At 41.8% G+C, this 23,673-nt stretch overlaps 1 protein-coding gene and 1 long non-coding RNA gene across 3 annotated transcripts in view; both read left to right on the top strand.

Annotated features, from left to right (window-relative positions):
* Positions 1-23,673, top strand: part of LOC126996144 (golgin subfamily A member 6-like protein 22) — a 169,835-nt gene that overhangs the window by 33,645 nt on the left and 112,517 nt on the right. The gene's annotated exons all lie outside the window — the stretch shown is intronic.
* Positions 3,906-6,293, top strand: LOC126996154 (uncharacterized). Its single transcript, XR_007751022.1, has 2 exons — positions 3,906-5,123; positions 5,393-6,293. It is a non-coding gene; the product is annotated as an uncharacterized LOC126996154 (long non-coding RNA).

Here is a 23,673-nt window from a genome sequence, read left to right as displayed (position 1 = left end):
GGAACGAAACCTAACCGCCTTCAGCCAGTCACTCACCCGGACAGTAAGGGACTGACTGACTGACTGACTGACTGGGTGATTCTTTGGCTAACTGACTGACTAACTGACTGATTATTTGAGTTAACTAATTGACTGACTGACTGACTGACTGATTTCTTGATTGATTGGCTAACCGATTCTTTGACTGATTGGGTGAATGACTGACTGATGGACTGAGTGGTTGGCTGACTGACTAATCACCACCTAATCTCACTTATCCTCATCTCATCCCATCTCACCTCACCTAAACCCACGTGGTCTCACGCAACCTCATCTCACTGATCTCATGTACCCCTCTTTCCCCCCCCCCCCTCTCAAATTCATCTCTACTTCATTTTACTCTAAGGCTAAGCAAAGCGAACTTCACCTCAACTTAATTTAACTTCACCCCGTTCCTATGTCACCTCACAACACCCCAAAGAAACATCACCTCACCTCCCCCCATTCAACCTCACCCCCCACCCCCATTCAACCTCACTCCATTCCTGTCACCTCACAACACCCCAAAGAAACATCACCTCACCTCACCCCCATTGAACCTCACCCCCCCCATTCAACCTCCCCCGCCCCCATACCACCACTTTCCCATTACCCCCCATTAGTGTGCTCGAGGAACGATATAATAGCAAGATTTATGACCTTCGTGCCACTTGATTCGTGACCCACATCTATCGTAGTCACGCACGCCTCATTGCATTGTGGGCCGCCCGGGGTTCCTTCCTGCCTTCCTTCCTGTCTTCCTTCCTTCCGTTACCTTGCTGATGTGTGGGTTAAGTCAAGGGTTGTTGTTTATTTTTTTTTTATTTTTTTATATTTTTTTTTAGGTTTTGTTGTGTTTGTGTTTCGTATCGTCATTATTGTTGCTGTTTTTTAGTTATCTTGTTATTTTTATATCTATTGTATTTTGATTTTGTATTCTGTTATTTTTGTTTTATTTCTTGTATTTATTTTTATTCTGTTTATTTCTGGTTTTTCTGTTTGTAGTGTTTTTTTGTGTTCTTTTGTTTTATTAGGTTACGTTGTTTTATTTATTTCTTATTTTTATTTTATTTTGCCCTTGTGTGAATTTTGTTTTTGTTGTTGTTGTTGTTGTTGTTGTTGTTGGTCAGGGTTTGTTTTTTGTGATTCACGTCGACATTAACTTTTTTTTGTATTCTTATTGATATATTTTTTCCTTTGTTTTATTCATTCATCATATTTTCATCTTTTTTATTGTCTGTGCATAAGTTTTGGTCGTGAAGTTTGGTTGTTAGTGGCAACAAAAAGAGTGCAAAAAAAAAAAAAAAGAAGCTCGCTACTTGCCGCCCCCATAAAAGACAAAAGTAAAGAGTAACCAAAAGAGAGGTCAAATTCGGGTACACATTACCAGCTCATGAATTTTCTCTCCCTTTTTGTTTTGTTCTGTTGTGTTCCATATCGCTATTCTTGTACAGTACACGTAACCAACTCATGAACTTTCCCTTCCTCTTTGTTTTGTTTTGTTGTGTTCCATATCGCTATTCTTGTACAGTACACGTAACCAACCCATGAACTTTCCCATCCTCTTTGTTTTGTTCTGTTGTGTTCCATATCGCTATTCTTGTACAGTACACGTAACCAACTCATGAATTTTCCCTTCCTCTTTGTTTTGTTCTGTTGTGTTCCATATCGCTATTCTTGTACAGTACACGTAACCAACTCATGAACTTTCCCTTCCTCTTTGTTTTGTTCTGTTGTGTTCCATATCGCTATTCTTGTACAGTACACGTAATCAACTCATGAATTTTCTCTCCCTCTTTACCTCTCTCACTCTTCTAAGACTACATTCTCTTCTTTCAATTATTCAGCTCCCATCTTCTTCATTTTACCTTGTACTTCTTTCACCTCCAGCTTCCTTTCCCACTTCACAACGCAACCAACTTAGTATCTTCTCTCTCTCTCGCTCTCCCTCTCTCTTCCGCGCCTCTGAAACTATATACTACTTCCTCTTCTTTCTCTTATACAACTTTCATTCCTTCTTATCTTCCACACTTCTTTCACCTCTAATTTGTGTGTTTAGTTTGCTATTTTCCTTCTTTTTCTTCTTATTTCACTCAGGACATTTTTTTATTTTTTCATTTATCAATCAATTTTATGTATCGTTTCATTCAGTTATCTCGAGCTTGTGATTTCACGGTTGATTAATCAGGTGAGGTGAGGAATTTTCATCTGGTTCCATTTATATTTCCATTACGCTGTTCATTTATTTATTTATTCATTATTTTTAACTTCATTTAACTCAGTGTGCATCGTTTCAATGTGATATCCTCAATCCCTCATCCTTCTTCGTTCTATAAATTGGCAGTTCTCAGTAGCTTTACGTCTTTTTTTGGAGGGGTGCAGCGAGAGACCGGTTTTATAATCAAGAAAAAGTCCCATTAGTAAAAGAGGAGGAAATTGCTACAAAGATTCCATTAAAAGAAGAAAATACCGAAGTGTGAGAACCGATCAAGCGTGACATTTCGCAACGGTGGTTTGGTGTTTTCTTCCGTTTTTTTCCTCTCGTTTTTTTTACTGGTCTTAATTTACCGTGTGAGTGTAAAAGTAATTTGAGACATGCAATGCTTCTGACCGTTAGACACACACACACACACACACACACACACACACACACACACACACTTTCTCATAAAACAAACAGGTAAATATTTGGATATACACCTTTATATACGCAACAGGTGACACACACACACACACACACACACACACACACACACACCTGATAAACACCTGACGTACATTTTTGACGCTTGTTTGTAGTATTTTCTGTGTTATTATTATTATTATTATTATTATTATTATTATTATTATTAGTAGTAGTAGTAGTAGTAGTAGTAGTAGTAGTAGTATCGTTGGTTTCATTGTTGTTGTTTTTATTGTTGTGTTTCGAATTTTTCTCAAGGCAAGTCGGTATAAAAACGTGTATTGTTCTTGTTACTCTTGACCGCACAGGGAGGGAGGATGAAAATAAGGAAGATAGGAACGGGGTGGGAAGTGGACAGCCATGACCTTACTGTGTGTGTGTGTGTGTGTGTGTGTGTGTGTGTGTGTGTGTAATAATCAGGTTTCCATCTTTATAAGCAAGTATTTTCTTATTTTTCTCTTATACGCTTCTTCTTTGCTTAGTAACATCATTTTCAGCTTCTTTCTTCACATTACACACACACACACACACACACACACACACACACACACACACACACAGGCGCAGGCACGCTTCAGGAATCCAGGTCAACCCCTTCAGGTGATCTGTTTCTGTAGGTCTCCTGTGGCTGGGTGGGTCTGGGTGTGTCCCCCTTGTGTGTGTGTGTGTGTGTGTGTGTGTGTGTGTGTGTGTGTGTGTGTGTGTGTGTGTTTAGGATGATTATAAGAAAAGGGTAATTAGAGTTTATTGATCATAATAATTATTGACGGTACTTTTTTATTTATTAATTTATCTATTTCTTCCTTAATTATCTTGCTTTTCTATGCGTCCCCTTGCTTTAATGTCTTTGTATCTTGCGTTAACTGCCTCTCACTGCATTCCCTTATCTCAACTCTCTGTCTCCTTGCTTTACTCCGCTTTATATTGGTTTGTGTTGCTGTCTCTTGCCTTCTTCCCTTCTCTCTGTCTTACATATTATATCCTTCGTTAATCCTTATCTCAACTGTCTTTCTGTCTCCTTGCTTTACTCCGCCTTTCAGTGTCCTACCTTGCTTTATATTGGTTTGTGTTGCTGTCTCTTGCCTTCTTCCCTTCTCTCTGTCTTACATATTATATCCTTCGTTAAGCCGTATCTCAACTGTCTTTCTGTCTCCTTGCTTTACTCCGCCTTTCAGTGTCCTACCTTGCTTTATATTGGTGTGTTGCTTTGTCTAGCCTTTCTTTGATCTTCCTTTCTTCAATTACTCTGCCTTTGTATCCTTCGTTAACTGGCTCTCACTGCATTGCCTTACCTCAACTCTCTGTCTCCTTGCTTAACTCCGCCTTACAGTGTCCTACCTTGCTTTATAATGGCTTGTGTTGCTTTCTCTTGCCTTCTTTTCGTCTCCTTGCTTTACTCTGCCTTACATGTATCCTTCGTTAACTGGCTCTCACTGCGTTGCTTTATCTCAACTCTCTGTCTCCTTGCTTAACTCCGCCTTACAGTGTTCTACCTTGCTTTATAATGGCTTGTGTTAAGTGCTTTCTCTTGCCTTCCTTCCTTTACTCTGTCTTACATGTATCCTTCGTTAACTGGCTCTCACTGCCTTGTTGCCTCACACACCGCGTTCGTCACATTGCGTTGCGTTGCGTCACGGTTCTCATGTCGTGGTGTCCTATTAAGAAGGGAAGCCGAACAGAACATAATTACACCTCCCCCGCTTACTCACTCACTCTGGGCTGTTCCGTGTGCTCCAGCGAGGGCGGGGCGGGGAGGAAAGAGGAGAGAGGGAAAACAATTATCGAAAAGTATACGTAGGATAGAGGAGAGATAGGAGAAGAGGCAAATAAAGAGGTGGGATGGAGAACTTAGATAGGGAAAGATATAGCACAAGGAAGAGGTAAACTTAGAGAAGAGATAAAAGATAGGAAAGAGGCAGGATAAAGGAGAGGTAGGATAGGAAAAGGTAAAGAAAGAGGTGAAATGGAGAAGTAGGATAGGGAAAGATAAAGCACAAGGAGAAGAGAAGAGAAGAGAAGAGATAAAAGACAGGATAGAGGCAGGATAAAGGAGAGGTAGGATAGGAAAAGGAAAAGAAGGACGTAGGATAGATAAATAGGATAGAAAAAAAGTAGGATAGGGAAAGATAAAGCACAAAGAGAAGAGAACAGAAGAGAAGAGAAGAGATAAAAGATAGGATAGAGGCAGGATAAGGGAAGCGATAGGATAAGAAAAGATAAAAAAGACGTAGGATTGATAAATAGGATAAAAAACAGGTAGGATAGGGAAAGATACAGCACAAGGTAGAGGTAAACTAAGAGAGGAGATAAAAGATAGGCAGGATAAAGGAGAGATAGGATAAGAAAAGATAAAAAAAGACGTAGGATTGATAAATAGGATAGAAAAAAAGTAGGATAGGGAAAGATACAGCACAAGGTAGAGGTAAACTAAGAGAGGAGATAAAAGATAGGCAGGATAAAGGAGAGATAGGATAAGAAAAGATAAAAAAAGACGTAGGATTGATAAATAGGATAAAAAACAGGTAGGACAGGGAAAGATACAGCACAAGGCAGAGGTAAACTAAGAGAGGAGATAAAAGATAGGCAGGATAAAGGAGAGATAGGATAAGAAAAGATAAAAAAAAAGACGTAGGATGGATAAATAGGATAAAAAAACAGGTAGGATAGGGAAAGATACAGCACAAGGTAGAGGTAAACTAAGAGAGGAGATAAAAGATAGGCAGGATAAAGGAGAGATAAGAGGAGATACTGACCTCTGGAGAAGTAGGATATAAGAAGAAATTGACCTCTCTTTTGGCCACTCCTGTCTGTTGTGGGAGCGGTGAGTAGCGGGCTTTTTTTTCTTTTTCTTTTCTACTCTCTTTTTCTTGCCCTTGAGCCGTCTCCTTTGCTGTAAATAAAGGTGGGGGGAGAAGAGGATTAAGGGAAGAGATAAGAGTCGTTACAGGTATACATAGGTAAGTAAGAGGGAGGGGGAGGCAGGAAAATTGGTCTGCCTTGTAAGAGGGTAATATGGTTCGTAAAGTTCCCCCTGCACTGGGTCGTTGAGGGCGGAGCGGCGCATTACGGAGATTAGGGCAACGATTTTCCTTAATGAACTCCCGTATCGAACCCTTCCTTAACCGATAATTACGAGTCCCGAAGAGAAGAAAGAAAAGAAGAACCTCAGAAGACCCGACAAAGCTTGGAAAGTCTAGATTAGTTTAGGCGCTGACAATGACACCTTTTTGGACCGTGGAAATGACCCAACAGAGGAATTATTATTATTTTTTTTACAGCAGAGGAGACAGATCAAGGGCGTAAAAGAAATAATGAAAAAAAAAGCCCGCTACTTACTGCTCCTGAATAGAGTAGAGAGGAGTGGCCAAACACAGAAATCAATCCCTAATGTATCCCTTGAGCTCCTAAACGGTATCAGTTCTTTACCTTATACCTGGTTGTGTTTATGGATGATGCTGTCACGTTTTGTTTCTTTTTAAAACGTTGGGAATTAATGTTTACGAAGACGCCGCTAGCACAGATTTCGTCGTTATGAGATGGATGAGGAACACACACACACACACACACACACACACACACACACACACACACACAGAAAGAGGGAAGTTAAAAAAATACTGAATGACCATAAGGTTTTAATCCCCTTTCTAATATTCTCAAGCGCCATAAATCACTGCTGGCGAAGACGATGCAGAAATTCCGTATTTATGAGAACAATAAAAGAAAACACACACACACAAACACACACACACACACACACACACACACACACACACACACAGGTAGGTTAGAAAAAGAGTTAATGGCCGTAAAACGCTACCTAACAACATCCAGATTACCACGTGAGCAACCACACCTGCGGGCCAAGTAGCTCACCTGTGCATAGTGAAGCCGCTTACCTGCTCGCGGAACACGGCATCTCACTCCTCGCTCGCCCGGACATCGGTCATCCATCATCTGCGGCGGGGAACAGATGTAGCCGCGGTTACTCCACTTTACTCCACTTCTACTCCACCTCATTTGTCTCCCTTTGCTTTTCTGTAATTCACTCTCGAGATGTTTATGTTGACATGTAAGCTGCTATTTTTCTTACTCCTTCTCTACTCCACTTGGCTTTCCACTCCTCTTTTCACTCCACTCCTACTCCACCTCATTCGTATGCTATGTTCACGTATGTAAGCTGCCATTTCTCTTACTCCTTCTCTACTCCACTTGGCTTTCCTCTCCTCTTTTCACTCCACTTTACTCCACTGCTACTCCACCCCATTTGTCTCCCTTCGCTCCTCTGCAATCCACTTTCGAGATGCTTATGTTCACGTATGCAAGCTGCTATTTCTCTTACTCCTTCTCTACTCCACTCGACTTTCCTCTCCTCTTTTCATTCCACTCCACTCCACTCCTACTCCACCCCATTTGTCTCCCTTCATTCTTCTGCAATCCACCGCAAATTCACTCCATCCTCAGGTCGCATCCACACTCCCTTCCACTTACTTATCTTTACTCCTCCTCTACTCCACTCCACTCGATTCACTCCCACTTTCTTCCAGCCTTATTCACTCCATCCCTATTCCACTCCACCCATCCTAACTAAACATCCACCCTCACTTCTTCCACTCTTATTCACTCCACCTCCACTCCATCCCTATTCCACTCCACCCATCCTAACTAAACATCCACCCTCACTTCTTCCACTCCTGTTCACTCCACCTCCACTCCATCTCCACTCCACTGTTTATATTCCTGTCCACGTACGAAAGCAGCTTCGCGTAATTTGCATTTTCGAGGTAATTTTTAGGTTTCTCTCAATTTGCAGTTTTGGAGAATCTTATAAATCGTGTCTCATTCCCTGTTTGTACGTGCGTGATGCAGTGTGTGTGTGTGTGTGTGTGTGTGTGTGTGTGTGTGTGTGTGTGTGTGTGTGTGTGTGTGTGTGTGTTTTCTCTATGGTGGTCTTCGTTGCCTGGAGCTCGAATACTCGTGATTAATTTTCAGGTGTTGTGCAGGTAATTGTGGGGAAAAAGACTGCGCCAGGTGTTGGGGGGAGGGGGAGGGGGTAAGGGAAGCTGATTGAGGTGTTTCTCGGTGGGGAGCTGAAAGGAAGATTGAGTACAGAGGGAAGAAATAGATAAAAAAGGAGAGATAGACAGATAGATGAATGTGATTGGATGGTTGATTTATTGGGTGTTTTTTCCTTTGGTTTGTTTTGATGGGCATTTTTTTTTTTACAGCAAAGGAGACAGCTCAAAGGCTTAAAAAAAAAGAAAACAATAATTAAAAAAAAGCCCGCTGCTTATTTACTGGTTTCGTTAAGCTCTTTTTCGTGTGGTGTTGGTGAGGGAAAAGACATAATCCGTTTTTTTTTATTGTTTATGTTTTTATTTATCTATTTATTTATATTTCTTTTATTTTATTTTACTTTTTATTGTGTGTGTACGTATGTGTGTAAACTGACCTGAAGACTGAGAACCTATTAGAATAACTGGGAACACCTAACGTTGACTGGAATAACTGGGAACACCTAACGTTGACTGGAATAACTGGGTACACTCTAACGTTGACTGGAATAACTGGGTACACTCTAACGTTGATTGGAATAACTGGGTACACATAACATTGATTGGAATAACTGGGTACACTCTAACGTTGACTGGAATAACTGGGTACACCTAACGTTGATTGGAATAACAGGGAACACCTAACGTTGACTGGAATAACTGGGTACACCTAACGTTGATTGGAATAACTGGGAACACCTAACGTTGACTGGAATAACTGGGTACACATAACGTTGATTGGAATAACTGGGTACACTCTAACGTTGATTGGAATAACTGGGTACACCTAACGTTGATTGGAATAACTGGGTACACATAACGTTGATTGGAATAACTGGGTACACCTAACGTTGATTGGAATAACTGGGAACACCTAACGTTGATTGGAATAACTGGGTACACCTAACGTTGATTGGAATAACTGGGAACACCTAACGTTGATTGGAATAACTGGGTACACATAACGTTGATTGGAATAACTGGGTACACCTAACGTTGACTGGAATAACTGGGTACACTCTAACGTTGATTGGAATAACTGGGTACACATAACGTTGATTGGAATAACTGGGTACACCTAACGTTGACTGGAATAACTGGGTACACTCTAACGTTGACTGGAATAACTGGGTACACTCTAACGTCGATTGGAATAACTGGGTACACTCTAACGTTGATTGGAATAACTGGGTACACTCTAACGTTGACTGGAATAACTGGGTACACATAACGTTAATTGGAATAACTGGGAACACCTAACGTTGATTGGAATAACTGGGTACACATAACGTTGATTGGAATAACTGGGTACACTGTAACGTTGATTGGAATAACTGGGTACACATAACGTTGATTGGAATAACTGGGTACACTGTAACGTTGATTGGAATAACTGGGTACACATAACGTTAATTGGAATAACTGGGAACACCTAACGTTGATTGGAAAAACTGGGAACACCTAACGTTGATTGGAATAACTTGGTACACCTAACGTTGATTGGAGTAACTGGGAACGCCTAACGTTGATTGGAAAAACTGGGAACACCTAACGTTGATTGGAATAACTTGGTACACCTAACGTTGATTGGAGTAACTGGGAACGCCTAACGTTGATTGAAATAACTGGGAACACCTAACGTTGATTGGAATAACTGGGTACACTCTAACGTTGATTGGAATAACTGGGTACACTCTAACGTTGATTGGAATAACTGGGTACACTCTAACGTTGACTGGAATAACTGGGTACACTCTAACGTTGATTGGAATAACTGGGTACACCTAACGTTGATTGGAATAACTGGGTACACCTAACGTTGATTGGAATAACTGGGTACACCTAACGTTGATTGGAATAACTGGGTACACTCTAACGTTGATTGGAATAACTGGGTACACATAACGTTGATTGGAATAACTGGGTACACTCTAACGTTGATTGGAATAACTGGGAACACCTAACGTTGATTGGAATAACTGGGTTCACTCTAACGTTGACTGGAATAACTGGGTACACATAACGTTGATTGGAATAACTGGGAACACCTAACGTTGATTGGAATAACTGGGTACACCTAACGTTGATTGGAATAACTGGGTACACATAACGTTGATTGGAATAACTGGGTACACTCTAACGTTGATTGGAATAACTGGGTACACCTAACGTTGATTGGAATAACTGGGTACACCTAACGTTGACTGGAATAACTGGGTACACATAACGTTGATTGGAATAACTGGGTACACTCTAACGTTGACTGGAATAACTGGGAACACCTAACGTTGATTGGAATAACTGGGAACACCTAACGTTGATTGGAATAACTGGGTACACCTAACGTTGATTGGAATAACTGGTTACACTCTAACGTTGATTGGAATAACTGGGTACACTCTAACGTTGATTGGAATAACTGGGAACACCTAACGTTGATTGGAATAACTGGGTACACTCTAACGTTGATTGGAATAACTGGGTACACCTAACGTTGATTGGAATAACTGGGTACACCTAACGTTGATTGGAATAACTGGGAACACCTAACGTTGACTGGAATAACTGGGAACACCTAACGTTGATTGGAATAACTGGGAACACATAACGTTGATTGGAATAACTGGGAACACCTAACGTTGATTGGAATAACTGGGTACACATAACGCTGACTGGAATAACTGGGTACACATAACGTTGATTGGAATAACTGGGTACACCTAACGTTGATTGGAATAACTGGGTACACATAACGTTGACTGGAATAACTGGGTACACCTAACGTTGATTGGAATAACTGGGAACACATAACGTTGATTGGAATAACTGGGTACACATAACGTTGATTGGAATAACTGGGTACACATAACGTTGATTGGAATAACTGGATACACCTAACGTTGATTGGAATAACTGGGTACACTCTAACGTTGACTGTAAATATAGTAACTGAATCCACCTTAAGGCTGACTAGAGGTAATAACCGTACACACCTCGCGGCTTTACTAGTGCAGGTAAGCATCGTGGGAAGGTGCTGAGGTGTGAGCTAACAGGTGCCTGCAGGTAACCGTGTGTTGGTAAGGCCGCTGACCACATGTTGCTAGCCGTCTGTCTGCTTTGCTTTAGTTCTACCTCTTTTCTTTTCTTTTATTTTACTTTTTTTTTGTGTGTGTGTGTGTATGTATGTTATGTTATGTTTCAATCTGTGTGTGTGTGGGTGCTTGTTTGCCTGTGAGTCTGTATGTGTCTGTGTGTGTGTGTGTGTGTGTGTGTGTGTGTGTGTGTGTGTGTGTGTGTGTGTGTGTTTGCCTTTCATTTTGTCTATCTCTCTCTTTGTTTGTGTATGTTTGTTTCTGTGTGTGTGTGTGTGTGTGTGTGTGTGTGTGTGTGTGTGTGTGTGTTTGCCTTTCATTTTGTCTATCTCTCTCCTTATTTGTGTATGTTTGTTTCTGTGTGTGTGTGTGTGTGTGTGTGTGTGTGTGTGTGTGTGTGTGTGTGTGTGTGTGTGTGTGTGTGTTTGCCTTTCATTCTGTCTATCTCTCTCTTTATATGTGTATGTTTGTTTCTGTGTGTATGTGTGTCTGTGTGTGTGTGTGTGTGTGTGTGTGTGTGTGTCCAGTATTTTTATTTTTACAGCAAAGGAGACAGTTCAAGGGCGTAAAACTATCTCCTTTGCTGTAAAAAAAAAAAAAAAAAAATCCAAGTTCTGCCTCTGTATTACTTTTTTTTTTCTATATACTCTTTTTTTTTGACGCTATGAATGAGTTTGTTGTATAGTTGGTCCGTTTTATCATTGGTGACGCGCGAATTCCCACCTGTTGCCCCACCCGCTGTTACGCCGAGCTATTACATTTTCCAGTGCGCTTATCTTATCATCAAAGGCGCGTCTGGCGGGCAATGATCTGACTTTCTATTTAATATTATGTTCATCTATGTGTCTTTTTCCCTGTCTAATTTAGGTTTTATTTACATTATTTTCTGCGTTTTTTTCCTTGTTTTTTTTATATTGCCTTTTCCTTTTCACTTTTTAGGTTTATTTAGGTTTTATGTACATAATTTATCGCATTTTTCCTTGGTATTTTTATTTTTTTATTTTTATTTTTTATCCCTATATCTGTTTGTCTGTCTATCTATCTATCTATCTTTGGAACCACCTGTTAATTTTTCCATTCATCTCTCTATCTGTTTGCCCATCTATCTGTCTATCTATATCTATCCATCTATCTCTACCTACCTACCTATCTATCTATCTTCACACACACACACACACACACACACACACACACACACACACACACACACACCTGTCATCCTATATAGATCGTACGTATGTTACTGCCAGACAGACATAACACATACCTGACGATACACACACAATCTGGCGTTTTCTTCTTCCAAAGCCAGACGAAGATGCCGTTGAGCCCATCCACGCCACTTGATCTGAAAGGGAAAACGGGAAGAGTGACTGTGTGTGGGTTGCGCGCGTCGGCCTTTCCAACGGTGTAACTAAACGCGCATAAGTCAACATTATCAAGGCAGCTTTCCATGAACCTGAGAACAGTCACATAACTTTCTTTTATACGAGAGAGAGAGAGAGAGAGAGAGAGAGGTCAGTTTTTAGTCAATTAAGAAAACAAACACTTTCAAAAAAAAAAAAAGAGGGAAACTTAATTTATCGGAGGAGCCGCCTGTGTGTGTGTGTGTGTGTGTGTGTGTGTGTGTGTGTGTGTGTGTGTGTTGTTGGGGGCGATTTGTGGAGCGGCGCAGCACAAGGGAGGAGGAAAAAAGGAAGAGAAGAAAAAGAGGGAGAATGAAAAGAAGGGAGAGAGATAAAGGCGAGAGTAAGCGAGCCATTGTTCCCCCAGGGTCAGAGAGAGAGAGAGAGAGAGAGAGAGAAGGGCAGGCAACCACGTGTAATTTTTAGTACACACACACACACACACACACACACACACACACACACACACACACACACAAACACACAGATAATACAATACAATACGACGTAGTTTGTGTCTCTCTCTCTCTCTCTCTCTCTCTCTCTCTCTCTCTCTCTCTCTCTCTCTCTCTCTCTCTCTCGTTTCATTTTGACCTGAATTTGACAACAGATGGCGATTATGGCGGTAGTTGTTGTAGTAATAGTAGTAATAGTAGTAGTAGTAGTAGTAGTATTCTAGCACAGTCGCACTCACCATCATCAACACAATCATCAGCAAGCAAGCAAACGAGGTCTAGATTTAAAGGTCAATCGAATCTTCTTGTTTTGCCCCTTCCTGTTGACCCTTTGGAATCTGAGCCAGTGGAGCGAGGCGTAGTGATGGATCTGGACAGGGCAGCAGCTCGTTAATATACGGCCTTAACCTCGCCTCTTTACACGTATCGCCACCTCAGTACGCATGTTAGAAAAGACTTGCGTAGAAGTTTTGGATGGTATAAAAAGTAGCTCAGATGTTTTTCTCTTATTATTTTTTTTTCGGTCTTTTCTTTCATGTCTTATCTCCCTTTTCTGCTTCCATTTCCAGTCTTTCCTCTTTCTTTTCCTTCATTCTTTTTTTGCTTTATCTCTCTTAGACCGTGACGAAAGAAAGAAAAGGAAGCTGTCTGTAATGCAGGGACATGGGAGCGGAGGGGGAGATAATGTGTGTGTGTGTGTGTGTGTGTGTGTGTGTGTGTGTTAGTAGCGTCACGGTTATGAGCATTTGAGACGAGAGTTCAGGACCCGCTGCTACTGTTTGGGTGGTGATGACAGTGGTGATTGTGGTGATGGTGGTGGTGGTAGTGGTAGTGGTAGTGATGGTGATGATGGTGGTGGTAGTGGTGATGGTGATGTGAGAGAGAGAGAGAGAGAGAGAGAGAGAGAGAGAGAGAGACAGACAAGCGGAGAGACATACATACATACATACAGACATACAGATATACAGACATACATACAGACAGACAGACAGACAGAGAAAGAGAAAGACGCCCAACGTTCACCTTGCCCTTGAAGAATTTAGGTTAAACACAAACAACAACAACTAATTAAACGATGTAACATTCAACTAACATAACGATTTGCGAACTCTCACTCTTTCACTGTTACGCGGCATCTGAATTAATACTTTTCCGTTTGTCTGTCTGTCTGTTTGTCTGTCTGTCTGTCTGTCTTTATTTGTCTGCCTGTCTGTCTTTCTATTTCGCTGCTTGTCTGTGTGCCTGTCTGTTTATTTGCATGTGTCTGTTTGCCTGTTTATCTCTGTCTGTCTGTTTGTATATATGTATCTATGAGAATGTCTAAATGTCTGTCTGTCTGGTTGTCTGTCTGTGTCTGTGTCTGTCTAAAACTGTCTGTCTGTCTGTTTGTATATATGTATCTATGAGTATGTCTAAATGTCTGTCTGTCTGGTTGTCTGTCTGTGTTTGTGTCTGTCTAAAACTGTCTGTCTGTCTGTTTGTATATATGTATCTATGAGTATGTCTAAATGTCTGTCTGTCTGGTTGTCTGTCTGTGTTTGTGTCTGTCTAAAACTGTCTCTGTCTGTTTGTATATATGTATCTATGAGTATGTCTAAATGTCTGTCTGTCTGGTTGTCTGTCTGTGTTTGTGTCTGTCTAAAACTGTCTGTCTGTCTGTTTGTATATATGTATCTATGAGTATGTCTAAATGTCTGTCTGGTTGTCTGTCTGTGTTTGTGTCTGTCTAAAACTGTCTGTCTGTCTGTTTGTATATATGTATCTATGAGTATGTATAAATGTCTGTCTGTCTGGTTGTCTGTCTGTGTTTGTGTCTGTCTAAAACTGTCTGTCTGTCTGTTTGTATATATGTATCTATGAGTATGCGTCTAAATGTCTGTCTGTCTGGTTGTCTGTCTGTGTCTGTCTAAAACTGGAGCACACGATGGCTAGTCTGATAACTGTCTAAAGTCACAGTGAGTTACTCAAGTTATGTAATTAATGACGATGACTAACTGGACTTCATTAACGGTGATAATGAGACGCAGGTAACAGGTCTCGGCGGCCAGGTGTTGCCCTCTGTCTACCTGGATGCTAATGAGAGGCTCTGTTTCTCCTCTTTTTTTTTGTTTTCCTTTTTTTTTTCTTTTTGGGGCAAGGTATGAATCTTAATTTCGAAAGAGCACTATGACCTGATTTTTTTTTCTCTCTCTCTGTTTTAGTCTCGTAAGAAAGGTCAAAGGTTATCTAGGTTGGTTTTAGTTGTTGTTGTTGTTGTTGTAGTTGTTGTTGTTGTTCTTTTTCTTTTTCTTTTTTTTCTTCTTCTTCTTCTTCTTCTTCTTCTTCTTCTTATTATTATTATTATTATTATTATTATTATTATTATTATTATTATTATTATTATTATTATTATTATTACTATTGTTGTTGTTATTATTCACATGCACGAACGCCTCTCTCATTCTCCTTCCATTCTTTCCCCATCTTTTTGTTCTTCTCCCTCCTCCTCCTCCTCCTCCTCCTCACATTCGCCTTGTTGGTTTCACGAGTGGACTTCGGAGGAGTTTGCAAGAGGGGAAAAGAGGAGGAGGAGGAGGAGGAGGGGGAGGGAAAGGAGGAGGGAAAAAGTCTGTTTGTTGTGTAAGGGGGCTATTTGCGGGGGAGGAGGAGGAGGAGGAGGTAAAAAGTCTGTTTGTCGTGGGAGGAGGGAGGAAGAGTTAGAAGGTAAGGAGAGCAAAGAGTGTGTAAAGAGGGAGGGAGGAAAGGAGAGGAGGAGGAGGAGGAGGAGGAGGAGGAAGAGGAAAGTGGGGAGGTATGGAAATATGGGAGGCAAAAAAAGAAGAGAGGGAAAAGAAGGGGAGATTAAAGAGGGGGAGAATAAGGAGAGCAAAAAGAGGAGGGAAGGAGAGGAGAAAAAGATAGGAGAGAGAGGAAAGGTATTTAGGAAGAGAAGGAGAGGTGGAGGAGGAGAAATGGGAGAGAAGAGGAGAGAAAGAGAGAGAGAGAGAGAGAGAGAGAGAGAGAGAGAGAGAGAGAGAGAGAGAGAGAGAGAGAGAGAGACTGCAGAATACACCGGAAAGAAGAAGGAAAACAGGAGGAGAGGGAAGATAAAAGAAAAAGAGGGGGTAGGTAAAGAGTTGAAGGGGGGGGTCAGGGGGGAATGAAGGGGGGTGATGGGGGGGGCGTGCACACCTCGCTTTGTCAGGTGTTTGCGTAGTGGCCGAGGGGTTGCCGGGGGTCGTTGGGCTGGGCAGAGTTGGCGAAGCTTTGGGAGTGTATAAGAAGGTGTCTGGAGTTGTTGTTGTTGTTGTTGTTGTTGGTGGTGGTGGTGGTGGTGGTGATGGTGGTGGTATTGTTGTTGTTGTTGTTGTTGTTGTTGGTGGTGGTGGTGGTGATAGTGGTGGTGGTGGTGGTGGTGATGATGTTCTTGTTCTCCTTGTTCTTGTTCGTGTTATTGTTATTGATCTTGTTTACTTGTTCTTCTTGTTCTTCTTCTTTTTCTTCCTCTTCTTCTTCTTTTCAGATTTTGGTTCATTCATTTTTAATCGTTTAATTATTATCATTATTAATTTTTCTTTTAATTGAGTATTGTATTATGTAGTAGTAGCATTAGTAGTAGTAGTAGTAGAAGTAGTAGTAGTAGTAGTAGTAGTAGTAGCCATTTTACCGGGGAATGTTAGCCTTTTATCACTTCGTAGCTTTTGTCGTGTCTCTCCATAAACACACACAAAAAAGTAATCCGTGGGGGTGATAGTGACGGTGGTAGTGGTTTTGATGATGGTAATGGTGGTGGTGGTGGTGATGGTAGGGTTGATGGTTATGGTGATGGTAGTGGTGGTGGGCTATACTTTTTTCCCTACCCTTCAACCTTTTACTGATGTAGGAAGTGCCAAGGAGTCAGTATTTTTCCTCTTTTTTTCTCTTTTTTTTCTCTTTTACTCAAGGACGGAAGGTGTTTAGAGAGGAAGGAAAGAAAGGAGGAAAGGAGGAGGAAGGAAGGAAGGCGGGGAGGAAGAGAAGGAGAGGAATAGAAGGAAGGAAGGGGAAGGGAGGGGAAGGAAAGGGAAGGAAAGCGAAGGGACGGGAAGGAAAGGAGAGGAAATGGAAGGGAAGGGAAAGAAAAGAGAGGGAATGGAGGGGAAGTGAAGGAAAGATAAGTTAGGGGAAGGAAAGGGAAGGGACGGGAGGGGAAGGGAAGGGAGGGCAAGGAAAATGTGTGTGTGTGTGTGTGTGTGTGTGTGTGTGTGTGTGTGTGTGTGTGTGTGTGTGTGTGTGTGTGTGTGTGTGTGTGTGTGCCTTACCTGGAAGAGGGAAAGGAGGAGAAGATAGAGAGAAGGGGGATGAGGAGGAGGAGGAGGAGGGAAGAGGAAGGGAAAAAGAGGGAAGAAATAATTAGCGGTGTGCTGATATAAGAGGTAGAGGAGGAGGAGGAGGAGAAGGAGGAGGAGGAGGAGGACCACAGGTGAGAGGAGGAAGAGACAAAAATAATGAGAGGAAAGGAAAGGGTGAGACTGGAATAAACGACGAAGAGGAGGAGAAGGAGGAGGAGGAGGAGGATCTCTCAACCATGTCTTCCTCGTCTTCTCTCGAACATATCATAAAGGGATTAGATTACTCTCTCTCTCTCTCTCTCTCTCTCTCTCTCTCTCTCTCTCTCTCTCTCTCTCTCTCTCTCTCTCTCTCTTTTTCCCCTCAGACATGCTTTCAGCCCTTTTGTGCTCTCACTTTCCCTCTCTTTCCTCTCTCTCTCTCTCTCTCTCTCTCTCTCTCTCTCTCTCTCTCTCTCTCTCTCTCTCTCTCTCTCTCTCTCTCTCTCTCTCTCTCTCTCTCTCTCTCTCTCTCTCTCTCTCTCTCTCTCTCTCTCTCTCTCTCTCTCTCTCTCTCTCTCTCTCTCTCTCTCTCTCTCTCTCTCTCTCTCTCTCTCTCTCTCTCTCTCTCTCTCTCTCTCCCTCCCTCATTCCTCCGCTCATTCCCTCAGGTCATAAGTGCGAGAGGGAGGAAAATTGAGGTTTATGGAGCTCTCTCTCTCTCTCTCTCTCTCTCTCTCTCTCTCTCTCTCTCTCTCTCTCTCTCTCTCTCTCTCTCTCTCTCTCTCTCTCTCTCTCTCTCTCTCTCTCTCCCCTCCTCATTCTCCTCCCCCTCCTTCTCTCTCTCCTGTCTCTCCAAGTCATCAAATCCCTTCAAAAACTCTCCTCCACATTTTCTCTCTCCCTCCCTCTCTCTTTCTTTACCTCCATTTTTTTATTCTCCTTTCCTCCCTCTTTCTCCCTCCTTTATTTCCTCTCTCTGTTCTGTCTTTACTTTTTTATTATATTTTCCTTTTTTTCTTCCTTTTCCTTCCATTCTCTCAGTCTCATTAGGTCATATTCTTCCTCTCTTCCTCCTTTCCTCCCTCCCTCGCTTCCTCCCTGTTTCCTGTTTCCCCCTCCTCTTAATCCTTCCTGTTTCCCGTCTTCTTTCCCTCTCCCTCCTTCCCTCTATTCTTCTTCTTCTTCTCTCTCTCTCTCTCTCTCTCTCTCTCTCTCTCTCTCTCTCTCTCTCTCTCTCTCTCTCTCTCTCTCTCTCTCTCTCTCTCTCTCTCTCTCTCTCTCTCTCTCTCTCTCTCTCTCTCTCTCTCTCAAGCAGTATTTATTTGATCACGAACACGATTTTTTTTTCACATTCTTCACTTTTTAATTGCGTCAACTTCTTCGTCTTGTGTGGAGAGAGACTTTCTTTTATCACATTTGTTTACGATTCTACTTTATCTTTCTCTCTTTTCATTTTCTTTCTCTCTTTTTTCTTTTTTTCCTTTTTTTCTTTTTCTTTTATTTGTATTCTTGAGAAACAGGTAAAAGACGCTAAATTGAATAGAAAGTGTGTGTGTGTGTGTGTGTGTGTGTGTGTGTGTGTGTGTGTGTGTGTGTGTTTCTGTGATTAGACATACGTGAACACACACACACACACACACATTCTATAACTGTAATTGTGTTTTTTTTTTTTACTTTTTTCTTTCTTTTCTTTCCTTCCTTTATTTGATGATTGTGAAAGATAAAAGAGTTCCGTTTGTGTGTGTGTGTGTGTGCGTGCGTGCGTGTGTGTGTGTGTGTGTGTGTGTGTGTGTGTGTGTGTGTGTCCAACCATGACGTGAGTTGAACAAACGTGATTAAGTCTAATTATTGTGACTCATTCCTCCTCCTCCTCCTCCTCCTCCTCCTCCTCCTCCTCCTCCTCCTCCTCCTTCTACTCCCTTCCTTTCCCTCCTTTTTCCTCCTACTCTTTACTCTATATCCTTCTTATTATCTCCTTTCTCACTTCCTCTCTCTTCTCTTCTCTTCCTTCCCTACCTTTTGTTTCCTCTCTGCCCTTTTCTCTTCCATTTTCTCTTATTCCCTTCTTCGTCTATTTTTTTTCTACTCCTCTATCTTGCTTCCTTTTTTTATATTTATCCTTCATTTCCTGTTCTTCCTCCTCGTTATTTTATTTTCCTTCTGCTCTTCTTTTTTCGACTTTTCATCATTCGTTATTCCGTGTACAATTTTTGCTCGATTTCTTCATCTGTTTTTTTTTTCTTCTTCGCATTCTTTTAGATCTTCTGCAGCCTACCCTACCTCTCTTCCTTTTTTTTCTTTCTTCCTCCTCCTCCTTCTCCTTCTCCTCCTTCTCTCCCGTCCTCTTCATCCACTTATTAATTAACAAGAATAAAGTACCAAAGTAATATAGTTTCCCCTCTCATTTTTCTCTCAGTTTTTCTTTTTAATTAAACCATCTATTACTACTACTACTACTACTACTACTACTACTACTACTACTACTACTACTACTACCACCACCACCAATAAAAAATATAATTGTGGTCATTTATCCGATTTGGTGGTTGATAGCGTTGGTGATGACGGTGGTGGTGGTGCTGGTGGTGGTCGTAATGGTGATGATGGTGGTGGTGGTGATGATGGTGACTTCCTTCATTGTTCCGAGCGCCGAAGGAGAGAAAGCAGAAGATAGGAAGTAGTTAGTGTCTTTTTCTTTTCTTTTTCCTGTTATTTTCCTCTCCATTAACAAGGTAAGGGCAGGTGAGGGTACGTGAGGTTAGAGTCTTTTCACCTCTCTCTCTCCTTTCTCTTCTTTTTTCTCATCTCTTTCTCTTTTCCTGTTTCACATGTTCCCAGTTCTTTCTCCTCCTTTCTAATCTTTTTTTCTTTCCTTTGGACTTTGAGCTTTTTACCCACCCTCCTCCTTTCTCTTCTTTTTTTCTCCTCTCTTTCTCTTCCTCTTTCACATTTTCTCATTTTTTCTCCTCCTTTCTAATCTTTTTTTCGTTCCATTCTTTGACTGAGCATTTTAACACCTCTCTCTCTCTCTCTCTCCTTTCTCTTCTTTTTCTCCTCTCTTTCTCTTCCTCTTTCACATTTTCTCGTTTTTTCTCCTCCTTTCTAATCTTTTTTTCTTTCTTTTCTTTGGACACTGAGCTTTTTAACCCCCCTCTCTCTCCTTTCTCTTCTTTTCTCCTCTTTCTCTTCCTCTCTCACATGTTCCTGTTTCTTTCTCTTCCTTTTTAATTTTTTTTTTATTTTCTTTCTTTGACTGAGCCTATTAACACCTCTCTCTCTCTCCCTTCTCTTCTTTTTCTCCTCTCTTTCTCTTCCTCTTTCACATATTCCCGCTTCTTTCTCCTCCTTTCCAATCTTTTTTCTTTCCTTTCTTTGGACTTTGAGCTTTTTAACCACCCTCCTCCTTTCTCTTCTTTTTCTCCTCTCTTTCTCTTCCTCACATGTTCTCCTCCTCTCTAATCTTTTTTTTTCTTTCCTTTCTTTGGACTTTGAGCTTTTTAACCGCTCTCCTCCTTTCTCCTCTTCTTTTTCTCCTCCTCCTCCTCCTCCTCTTCCTCTTCCTCTTCCTATTTCACATGCTGACGTTTTTTTCCTTCCTCTTTTTTTCCATTTCTCTTCTATCCTCTTCTTTCTTCTCCCTTTCTTTCCTCTTTTCTTTCTTCTTTCCCTTTTCTTCCCTTGTTTTATTTACTTTATAGACTTTATTCTCTCTCTCTCTCTCTCTCTCTCTCTCTCTCTCTCTCTCTCTCTCTCTCTCTCTCTCTCTCTCTCTCTCTCTCTCTCTCTCTCTCTCTCTCTCTCTCTCTTCCCTTCCTTCCTTCTGTCCTTCCTTCTTTCCTTCCTTCCTTCCTTCCTGGTTGTAGGTAGGGAAGTGGGTTGAAGGGGGAAGGGAGGGGAGGGGAGGGGGAGAGAGGGGGGGGTGAAAGTTTAAAGGCTTCTGTTACATCCTCCTCCTCCTCCTCCTCCTCCTCCTCCTCCACCTCTTTTGCTCCTTCCTTCTTTCTTTCCTTCCCTTTTCTAATTACTTCCTCCTTTATTCATCTTCATTCTCTCCTCTTCCTCCTGTTCTTTGTTTATTTTCTCTCCGTTTTTTTCTTCTTCCCATCCTCTTTACCTCCTTCAAATTCCTCTCCTCTCTCTCCCTCCCTCTCTCCCTCTTTTCTCTCCCTCTCTCTCTCTCTCTCTCTCTCTCTCTCTCTCTCTCTCTCTCTCTCTCTCTCTCTCTCTCTCTCTCTCTCTCTCTCCGCAAATCACCCGTTTCTTAATGAGAGAGAGAGAGAGAGAGAGAGAGAGAGAGAGAGAGAGAGAGAGAGAGAGAGAGGGATAAATTGAGGAGGGAGGAAGGAGAGTAAAAGGTGGGAGAGAGAGAGAGAGAGAGAGAGAGAGAGAGAGAGAGAGAGAGAGAGAGATGTATGTAAATGTTAACAGTAGGCTTAAGTAAGTTGTAGGGTAGATGAGCGGAGGGTCGGTTTTTAGATAGGATGCACTCACCATACTTTACCATACTTTACCATACTTTACCATACTTTACCATACTTTACCATGCTTTACCATACTTTACCATACTTTACCATGCTTTACCATACTTTACCATACTTTACCATGCTTTACCATACTTTACCATGCTTTAACACACCCCACCACACCCCACCACACCCCACACCCCACCATGCTTTACACCCCACCACCACACCCCACCACACCACACACCCCACCACACCCCACCACACCCCACCACACCCCACCACACCACACCACACCCCCAACCACACCCCACCACACACCACCACACCCCACACCCCACACCCCACCATACCCCACCACACCCCACCACACCCCACCACATGCTTTACCACACCCCACCACACTTTCACCACACCTTACCATGCTTTACCATGCTTTACCACACACCACCATGCTTTACCATGCACCACACCACCATACTTTACCATACTTTACCATACTTTACCATACTTTACCATACTTTACCATACTTTACCATACTTTACCATACTTTACCATGCTTTACCATACTTTACCATACTTTACCATACTTTACCATACTTTACCATACTTTACCATACTTTACCATGCTTTACCATACTTTACCATGCTTTACCATACTTTACCATACTTTACCATACTTTACCATGCCTTACCATACTTTACCATAATTTACCATACTTTAGCCGGAAAATACCTTAGCAAAATCTCAGGGTGAAGCATAAATGACCATACCATTAAAAAATTCACATTATTCTTAAATTGATAAACAAAAACAACACAAAACGTGACACTAACACAGACAGTATTTTGTATAACGTATCCATTTCGTTATATCTTCGTTATCTATTTAGTCAATATATACACAGTAAGAAATAGGGGGGGAGGGGTGACTGTAGCAATCTTTAGAGCAACACTATATATTTTGCGGTGGTGATAGTGGGGATATCGGTGGTGATGGTGATGGTGATGGTGATGGTGACGGGAAAGTGGTGGGGTGTGTGGGTGCGGTTGTGTGTGTGTGTGTGTGTGTGTGTGTGTGTGTGTGTGTGTGTGTGTGTGTGTGTGTGTGTGTGTCGTGATCAGTAACTGTTTTTGCTTTTTTTCTCATTTATTGTTGTTGTTTTTCTTGTGCTTTCTTTGTTAATTTGTCTTCTTAAATTGGACATCGGTAATTGCACTTTTATTTCCAATGACCCAAAACCTCACCTGATTGTAGGCTGTTAATCGTAAGAGTAGTAGTAGTAGTAGTAATAGTAGTAGTAGTTGTAGTTGTAGTAGCAGTAGTAGTTTTTGTTGTTGTTGTTGATGTTGCCGTTTTTCTTGTAGGGGAGAGAGAATTAGATTAAGTTTGAAATAGCTCTGGGGATTCGCTATCAAGAGTCCTTGACCGAGGAAATGAGAAGGAGGAGAAGGAGGAGGAGGAGGAGGAGGAAGAGGAGGAGGAGGAGTGTTAACTAATGGAAAGATGGAAGGTAGCAATGGGGGACGAAGAAGAGGAGGAGGAGGAGGAGGAGGAGAAGAAGGAGAAGAAGTAGAAGAAGGAGAAGGAGAAAGATGAGGAGAAGGAAAAGGAAAAGGAGGAGGAGAAGGAGGAGGCAAGAGAAAAGTAAATAATGTTGGACAATGGAGAGAAATGATAAAAAAGAAATGGAGGAGAAGAGAAATGAGAGTAGAGTGAAGGAGGAGAAGGAGGAGGAAGAATGATAAGAGCAGGAATAAGAGGAGGAGAAGGAGGAGAAGGAGGAGGAGGTGGAGGAGGAGGAAGAGGTAGAGGAGGAGGAGGAGGAGGAGGAGAAGTTAACGCAGGTGTATCTAAATGGTCGTGGTAATTAGCTCTCAGGTAATAACGTAGAATCGATTTGTTTCCCCTTTTCGCTCCACTCCAGTCAGCTTTCTCTCCCTCCTCCTCCTCCTCCTCCTCCTCCTCCTCCTACAAAGTTCTCCAATTCGTCTCGAGTCTTTTAAGTTAAGGGAAAGTAACATTTTTAGGAAGCTTTCAAGGAGGAAGAGAAAAGAGGAAAGTGGGAAAGTGGGTGGAAGAGTAGACAGACAGACAGACAGACAGACAGACAGACAGACAGAGAGACAGGCAAGCAAACAGGCAAATATATAGATAGACAGACATAGAGACAGACAGACAGACAAATAGACAGACAGACAGACATACAGA

This window comes from Eriocheir sinensis, chromosome 9 (assembly GCF_024679095.1).
Source record: "Eriocheir sinensis breed Jianghai 21 chromosome 9, ASM2467909v1, whole genome shotgun sequence".
NCBI classification, from domain to species: domain Eukaryota; kingdom Metazoa; phylum Arthropoda; class Malacostraca; order Decapoda; family Varunidae; genus Eriocheir; species Eriocheir sinensis.
This window is presented reverse-complemented; position numbering and strand designations above follow the sequence as displayed.